This window comes from Pipistrellus kuhlii, unplaced genomic scaffold (genome assembly GCF_014108245.1).
Source record: "Pipistrellus kuhlii isolate mPipKuh1 unplaced genomic scaffold, mPipKuh1.p scaffold_m20_p_3, whole genome shotgun sequence".
Taxonomy (NCBI): Eukaryota; Metazoa; Chordata; class Mammalia; order Chiroptera; family Vespertilionidae; genus Pipistrellus; species Pipistrellus kuhlii.
Window position 1 is genome coordinate 46,488,559 of NW_023425529.1, and position 8,141 is coordinate 46,496,699.

The window sequence follows — 8,141 nt, forward strand, 5'->3', positions numbered from 1 at the left end:
GAAATTTCCCTAATCTAATCTCAGAAACTCCCCCTCAAATTGTTTCCTGAATGACATTAACTTCCAACCTCCCTCCCCCTCCCCCGCCCCACACCTGTTTCCAGCTCTGAACACATTTCCAGTAGGACAGTCACTCTGTTGATCTTCTGAGCACACATTTTTCATTTTTTTAAATCCTCGCTGAGGACATGCTGAGAGAGAGAGAGAGATAGAGAGAGAGAGAGAGAGGAACATCAATGTTAGAGAGAAACATTGATTGGTTGCCTTCAACCAGAAATTGAACCTGAAACCCAGATATGTGTCCTGACTGGAAATCAAACTGGCAACACTTCTACACACAGACTGATGCTCCAGCTAGGCTGCACACATATTTTTATATGTCCTTGGAGTAGGAAAATATAGATCAGAGGTAGCTCCTGGGTTGGACAAACTCAGTTTTCCACCTGTGAGTCTTTCTTTCTTTTTCTTTTTCTTACATAAAAATATTTTTAAATTTATGTAAAAAAAAAGCACCTCTGAAAGGCAAAGTATTAACTGAAATTTACCTGTAAAATATATGATTAAGAGTAACCTACTAAGAATTCTTACAAATTCGTAAGAAATAGGACAAGCATCTTGATGGCAAAAGCCTCACAGAAGCAATTCACAAAGCACAAAATTAATACAGAAAATTTGAGAGTGTGGCCAGGCAGCTTGAACTGGGGGGCAGTGGATTTTGTAGAATATATTGCCAGGCTCTTGTCTTCTATTCACCTGGCTTCCTCTGATATCCAGGTTAGAGGACCGGGAAAAGTGTGCTTCAGGCCAGGCTTTCAGAAGAATCCACCCCAGAACTTCCCCTTCGAGGAAGGAGGATCTTTCCTGGGAGGAAATTCAGAAGAAATTAGAAGCTGCAGAAGAAAGATGCGAGTCCCATGAAGCTGAGGCCTTGAAGCAGTTTGCTGAGCAATGAGAACAGGATAAAAAAATGCTTCAGAAAGCAAAGAAGAGAACAAACTACTAAAATGGCAGAAGAGAAATTGACCCACAAAACGGAAGCCAACAAAGAGGCACAAACACTGCTGAAATGGAGGGCTGGAGAGGACAGCACATTGAAGAAGTTCAGAAGAAGAAAGAATTCAAAGATCCTGCTGATGAGACTGAAGCTCACTCATTTGTTCTGAGAACCGACTTTCTCCCCCTCCTCTTTCTAAATACCCAAGGACTGCACTGGCCAGTGTCATTGTATTTTTGTCCTCCTACTGACAAATAGCCTAGAAGCTGATGAAGGACCACAGGTAGATCCAGATGATGTTGTTTTAGGAAATTAAGGGGAGACACAGAAAGTGTTCTATTCGTTTTCTAAAGTGTTGAGGTCTTTCTAATGTAGCATTTTTCTTGATCTTTTCTACTTCAGTACACTTGGTGTGCTGGGTCAATAGCTAGTACTGTATTGGCTCTGTGTACATGTTTGTGAAAAAAGTATGCAGTAGCTTCTTTTGAATTGTTAAGATGCTGAATATCAGTTCACTTAAAAAAATGTATGTCTTTATTGATTTCAGAGAGGAAGGGAGAGGGAGAGAGAATCATTGATCAGCTGCCTCCTACACACCTCCTAATGGGGATCAAGCCAAAACCCAGGCATGTGCCCTGATGAAGAATCAAACCTGCCACAACCTTCATGGCAAGTTCAGGATGAGTTGCAGTAGGGCCGATGATACAATAAGTACACTATATAAGAAATTTGAATTTTGAAAGCATTGGGGGGCCAGGTGGAAACCTCTTTTGTGAAGAGGTATACTGGTCCTGCCCACTTTTATTCACTTTGAATACACATTCACCCTTTAGCAATGCATACAGGCAAATCAAAGATAAAGTTTGGTAAACAATGTAAAGATTATCAGGTCAGGAAATTGCCTTGAGCCATTGTAATCACAGCAGGAGCAATGCTGTGCTGGTGACATCCCTGCTGACCACCCAAGTTTTATGGCCTTCCAGGTTCCTTGTTGCATTTTCATGCCAATACTGTTATGCTTTGGCCTCAGGCACAAACTGTGACCTTCTGGTTCATAGGTCAACACTCAACCACTGAACAACACTGGCCAGATGCCAGGGGTCTTGTCCAGCATCTATTGTAGTAGGGTTCTAGAATCTGGAGAAGGGCTGCATGTAAATTATTAAGAAGTCTAGAGATGAAACATAATTTTGGAAGGCATTTTGGGGAGCCAGAGGAGCTTGGCTTTGGGACCAAGTTCTCCTCTCTCTGGACCCCTTACTTTTTATTAACACAAATTGTTCTAAAGCAAAGTAGATATACATATCAAAGACAAGGTTTAGTATACAGAATCCATTGTCAGATTGGGGAACTGCCTATGGCTGTTTCGGTGTTTGGCCAGTAGGAAGTAATAACATGTAGATTGAAATGCCCTCAGGTGTCTGGCAGCAAGCAGTCATTTATGCATCCTTTTCAGGTTTGGGAAAATGCCCTTAGCCATTTCCAACAGGCAATAATATGTATTTTCCAGCCCTTGCTGAAGGCTCAAGGTCCACCAACCTTTTGATGAACTTCTTGCATTTATGACCTGCTGGAATTAGCTTCTGGCAACTAGGTTCTGTTCATTTTTAAATCCCAATTCTGACCTGATATTACCAGATGCTACTGATCTTGAATGGCTAATAAAACTGCACAGTGCTGTTACTAACATTTAAATATCCCAGGTTTGTCTGTCACAATGACAGAGATGAGAAGAACGAACATAGCCAGTGGTGGTAAGTATGCAAAATATGAAAAACTGCTGACAGTCATATTGTTGGCAACTTGAGAACTATATCTTTTGACTTCACATCTTTCTGAATTTCTACTAAGAAAAATAAAAATGTATAAAGATTTAGTTAGACTACTGTGACCAATAATAAGAATAGGCTAAATAAATTACAATGGTATATCGATTTAATGAAATACTATACACTCATTAATGTTGCTGAAATATCTGATGGAAAGATGTTCACCATTAAAATTTTTAAATGGAGGCTACCAAGGAGCGTAATCAGAAAGAACAAGTTTTTGTAAACATAAGTGAGTACTGTGAAAGTCTAACAAAATGAATGTTTTCCTTCGAATTTATTTGCCTTTCTACAATGTGCACAGATTACCTGTACATTTTGTTTGTGTTTTTATGAAATAAATATTCATTGTTCAGATTACTAAAATTGTTTCTTCTTTTCACCCACATAGCTCCTTCCACCTGGTTCCCACCCCACCCTCTGCCCTTACACGTGCCCCTCCCCCCAATGTCCTCATCTATAGGTGTACGATTTTTGTCCAATCTCTTGCCACAACCATCACACCTCTTTCCCCCCAAGAATTGTCAGTCCACTCCCTTTCTATGCCCTTGATTCTATTATATTCACCAGATTATTTTGTTCATTAGATTTTTTATTTATTTAATTTTTAGTTTTACTTGGTGATAGATATGTATTTCTTTTTCATAATTTTTATCTTTACCTTTTTATTTTTCCTCTTCTTAAAGAATACCTTTCAGCATTTCCTATAATACTGGTTTGGTGTTGATAAACTCCTTTAGCTTGTTCTTTTCTGTGAAGCTCTTTATCTGCCCTTCGAATATGAATGATAGCTTTGCTGGGTAGAGTAATCTTGGTTGTAGTTCTTGCTATTCATCACTTTGAATATTTCTTGCTACTCCCTCTGGCCTGCATAGTTTCTGTTGAGAGATCAGCTGACAATCATATAGGTACTCCCTTGTAGGTAACTAATGGTTTTTCTCTTGCTGTTTTTAATATTCTCTCTTTGTCTTTTGCTCTTGGCATTTTAATTATGATGTGTCTTGTTGTGGTCCACGTTGGATTCTTTTTATTTGGGCTTCTTTGTGCTTCCTGGACTTGTAAGTCTATTTCTTTCACCAGGTGGGGGGAGTTTTCTGTCATTATTTCTTCAAATAGGGTTTCAGTATATTGCTCTTTCTCTTCTTCTGGCACCCCCATAATTTGGATTTTGGTATGCTTGAAGTTGTCCCAGAGGCTCCTTACACTATCTTCAACTTTTTGGATTCTTTTTCTTTTTTGCTTTTCCGGTGGGTGTTTTTTTGCTTCTTTGTATTTCAAATCTTGACTTGATTCTTGCGATCCTCTAGTCTGCTGTTGGATCTCTAAATATTACTCTTTATTTCAGTCAGTGTATGCTTAATTTATAGTTGGTCCTTTTTTATATTCTCAAGGGTCTCACTAAATTTATTGGCAGTTTCTAGAAGATTCTTGAAAACTTTATAACCGTGGTTTTGAGCTCTATATCTAGTAGTTTGCTTTCCTTAATACCTTTCATTTGTGACCTTTTTCTTTGTCTCCACATTTTTGCTGCTTCCCTGTGTTCATAGAGTGGCTTTGTGTACTAGGTGTCCTATAGGTCCCAGTGGCTCAGCCTCCCCAGTTACCTGAGGTGGACACTCTTGGTGCACCCCTTTGTGGGCTGTGTGCATAGTCTTGTTGTAGTTAAGCCTTTATTGTTGTTGGTATTACTGGGAGGATCTGATGTCCAGGCCAAGTGGTTGTGAGGATCAACTGTGTCTACTATGGGAGAACTTGTGTGCTGGAGACACCCTTATGGGGCAAGACTTGCTTCAGTGGGGCTTTAGTGCTCACTGAGTATGCCCCTTGAGTGTTTCCCTTATGGATTTGAGTAGTTGTACTCTGGATGGTCCCACTCTGACCACTGGGTACACCGGCTCTTGGTTCTCCTTGAAATTTAGCCTCTGCCTGAGGCCACCCAGCAGGAGCTAGGGAGATATCTACAGATTTATCTTCTTTGTTTGCGGTTTGGAGATGCCCAGTTGAGGCCCAGTTGTGAATGAATGCAAGCTGCTGTGGGGTCCTGGGCCTTCTTTTGGATGTTATGGGTCTCTCTGACACAGTGGAAGTTTGTTAGGTAGTTTTAGATTTCAAAGGAACAGACCATTCATATGCAAAGCCTCTGTGCACAGGTTGGGTGGGGTGGGTTCTCAGGGGTTCAACAGGGCAGAGCAAACAGCTATGGACGATTCTCAGCCCTACCTTAAGAGGCCCCTGGGTCTCAGTGTCCCTTGGTAATTGCTGCAAGCACCTCTGAAAAAAGCTGCCCTCTAGTTCTTCCCACTGCCAGACAGTCCAGTTTCTCCCCATATGAGTCTGATTCTCCAGTGTCTTGCTCAGAACTGGATTTCATAGCAATTGGGAGCTTGTGTCTCCCTCCCAATTGAGAAAGACAGCTGTGTTCTCAGTTGCCAGCCCTTTTTTTAATGGGCCTCTGTCTCGCTGCACTTTACTTCTGCACCTGCTCTGAGTCTTAGTGTGCTTTTCTCTTCCCTTCTAGTTGTAGAATTTCCACTCATCCAGCCTTCCTGTGGTTCTGGATAATGTACGTTTTGTCTTTTAGCTGTAGTTTTCAAGTGGTTGTGCGAGGCAGCAAGTTCCAGTGTGTACCTATGCCACCATCTTGGTTTCTTCTGCTTGTTTGTTTCTAACAGAAGTGAATGGACCTCGAGTTCAGTAGAAAAATCCTAATTTCAAAGCATCAAGTTTGAACTGAAATGAATTACTTCAGGTTAAGTGCACCTGTTCAAAACCCAAGTTTGTCATTTTGTTTGGAACAATTTTTGAGAATCAAGTGGTCATGTAAATAGGTGTAAAATGACAAGAGAACAATTGACAAATTAACTACAAACTTTGTTCCAATATCTATTGCAATATAATAAATAAAATGACAATTAATGAAAATCACCTTTATTTTAGTCTTCAATGTTGCCTCTCTACCCCTGCCCCCAATATAAACATGATTAACTTAAAAATGGCATTTACAGTGCCTCTTCAAAGCATTTCCCTTTAATGGGAAACTTAGCCTCACAAAACCCAGACAATGAAAAACATTACATTTTGTTTTCATTATAAGATAAAACAGAATCTGGCATAAGTCAAAGGAAATATATTCATACTTCAAGTCCTTCTCTTCCACAAACCAGCATTGTTATATTATTTCCACTTAACAAAATCTTGTATAATTTATTAATCCACAGAGAGCTCTGGGTTACTCAAAGGTGAGATCCTCTCCTCCCTCAGGCAAGAGGGAGGGAAGGAGGGAGGGGCTGGAAGCCACCCTCCAATTGCTCCAGTGCTTCTTTTTCTGTAGGCCAGCCATGAGGTGAAGATTGGGCTACCTCTCACCTCCCCTTCCTCCCTGACTTCCCCTCTCTGAAGCACCCTCCCCTCCCATAGCCCAGGGCATGTAGGAATAGGACAGGGACAGAGGAGGGCATCCACAGCATGTACTCAGGCCTCCAGGCTTATTTCCTAAGACCCTTAATAGTCCACAAGTTTAGGCCTTCCTTATTTCCAGACCAAGCTACCTTGGAGTTTCTCAGGGCTCTCTGGCCTCCAGTCTGTCTCCACTGTAGTCCATGTTCTGGGCTAATGCCTAAGGAATCTCCTGAAGTTCATGCCACATCTCTACTCAAAAGTCTTTATTGACCACCCATTATCCATAGGATAGAGTGCAAATTCCTTGGCTATGTGTCCAAGGCCCTTCATCTTTCAGATCTCATCTCTTGCCTCTGTGAATTATTCCCTGCTTGCTGTGGTGTTATATCTGTATTCATGCTATTTCTCTGTCATCAGTGAGCGTCCCTCTCCGCCTGCCTGGTGTATTCCACATCAGATGTTGCCTCTTCTCTGGAGTGAATCCAACGTTTTCACTATCACTCCTCCATTGGTTAGTCACCTCGCCTTTTTGGTTCCACAATACATTGTTTACATCTTTATCTTTTCATTATTACACGAGTGGCTCAGTGCATGAAATTTGTGCATGGGGGTGGGGGATTGTTCCTCAGCCCGGCCTGCACCCTCTCCAATCTGGGATCCCTTGGACATCCCTCTTGCAATCCGGGACTGCTGGCTCCTAAATGGGTACCTGCCTGCTTGTCTGATCGCCTCTAACCACTCTGCCTCCTGGCCTGCTTGACCCCAACTGCCCCCCCTGCCAGCCTGCTCACCCCAATTGCCCTCCACCAATGACCTGAGTGCCCCAACTGCCCACACCCTGCTGGCCTGTCCTCCCAGGCTTGCCTGGCAGCCTCCCTGCCAAGCTGGCTTGATCCCCCAAATGCTCCCCCTGCCAACCTGCTCTGCAACTGCCCCGCCCTGCTGACCTCACTGTCCTGATTACCCCATAACCACAACCTCTGTCTCGGCCCCACCACCATGGCTTTGTCTGGAAAGTCTCCCAGAAAGTCTCCTGGTCTAATTAGCATGTTAACATTTTATTAGTATAGACCAGAGGCCTGGTGCACAAAATTCGTGCATGGTGGGGAGGGAGGTGTCCCTCAGCCCAGCCTGCACCCTCTCCTTACACTATCTTCATATTTTTGGGTTCTTTTTCCTTTTACGGTTGAGTGTTTTTTGCTTCTTTGTATTTCAAATCTTTGACTTGGTGCTTGTGTTCCTCTAGTGTGCTGTTGGGTCTCTGTATAATAATTTTTATTTTAGTCAGTGTATGTTTAATTTCTAGTTGGTCCTTTTTCATGTCCTCCAGGGTCTCTCTAAGTTTATCGGCCTTTTCTAGGAAATTCTCAAAAACCTTATAACCATGGTTTTGAACTCTATATCCAGTCATTTGTTTTCCTTCATTTCTTTCTTTTGTGATCTGTTTCTTTGTCTCTGCATTTTCACTGCTTCCCTGAGTTGGTAGAGTAGCTTTGTGTGCTAGGTGTCCTATAGGCCCAGTATCTCGGCCTCCCCAGTTACCTGATGTGGACACTCTTGGTGCACCCCTTTGTGGACTGTGTGTACAACCTTGTTGTAGTTAAGTCTTGATTGTTGTTGGTATCATGAGGAGGGATTGAGCTCCAGGCCAATTGGCTCTTAGGATCAGCTGTGTCTACACCAGGAGAACTTCCCTCAGCCTTTTGTAGCTCCTCTGAGTTTCTGTGTGCTTTCCTCTTCCTTCTAGTGGTAGGATTTCCACTCAGCCAGCTTTCCTGTGGTTCTGGATGATGTTCATTTTGTCTTTTAGTTGTAGTTTTGAAATTGTTGTGTGAGGCAGCAGTTAAGTGTTTACCTATGCCACTATCTTGGTTTCTCCTCTGATCTTGCATTTCTTTAAAATTTTGGTGCTCTTTTAT

General features: G+C 42.2%; 1 pseudogene; it reads left to right on the plus strand.

The window, feature by feature from the left end:
• The first annotated feature begins 618 nt into the window (after positions 1–618).
• Positions 619–1,494, plus strand: LOC118729482 (annotated as a pseudogene).
• The last annotated feature ends 6,647 nt before the right edge of the window (positions 1,495–8,141 follow it).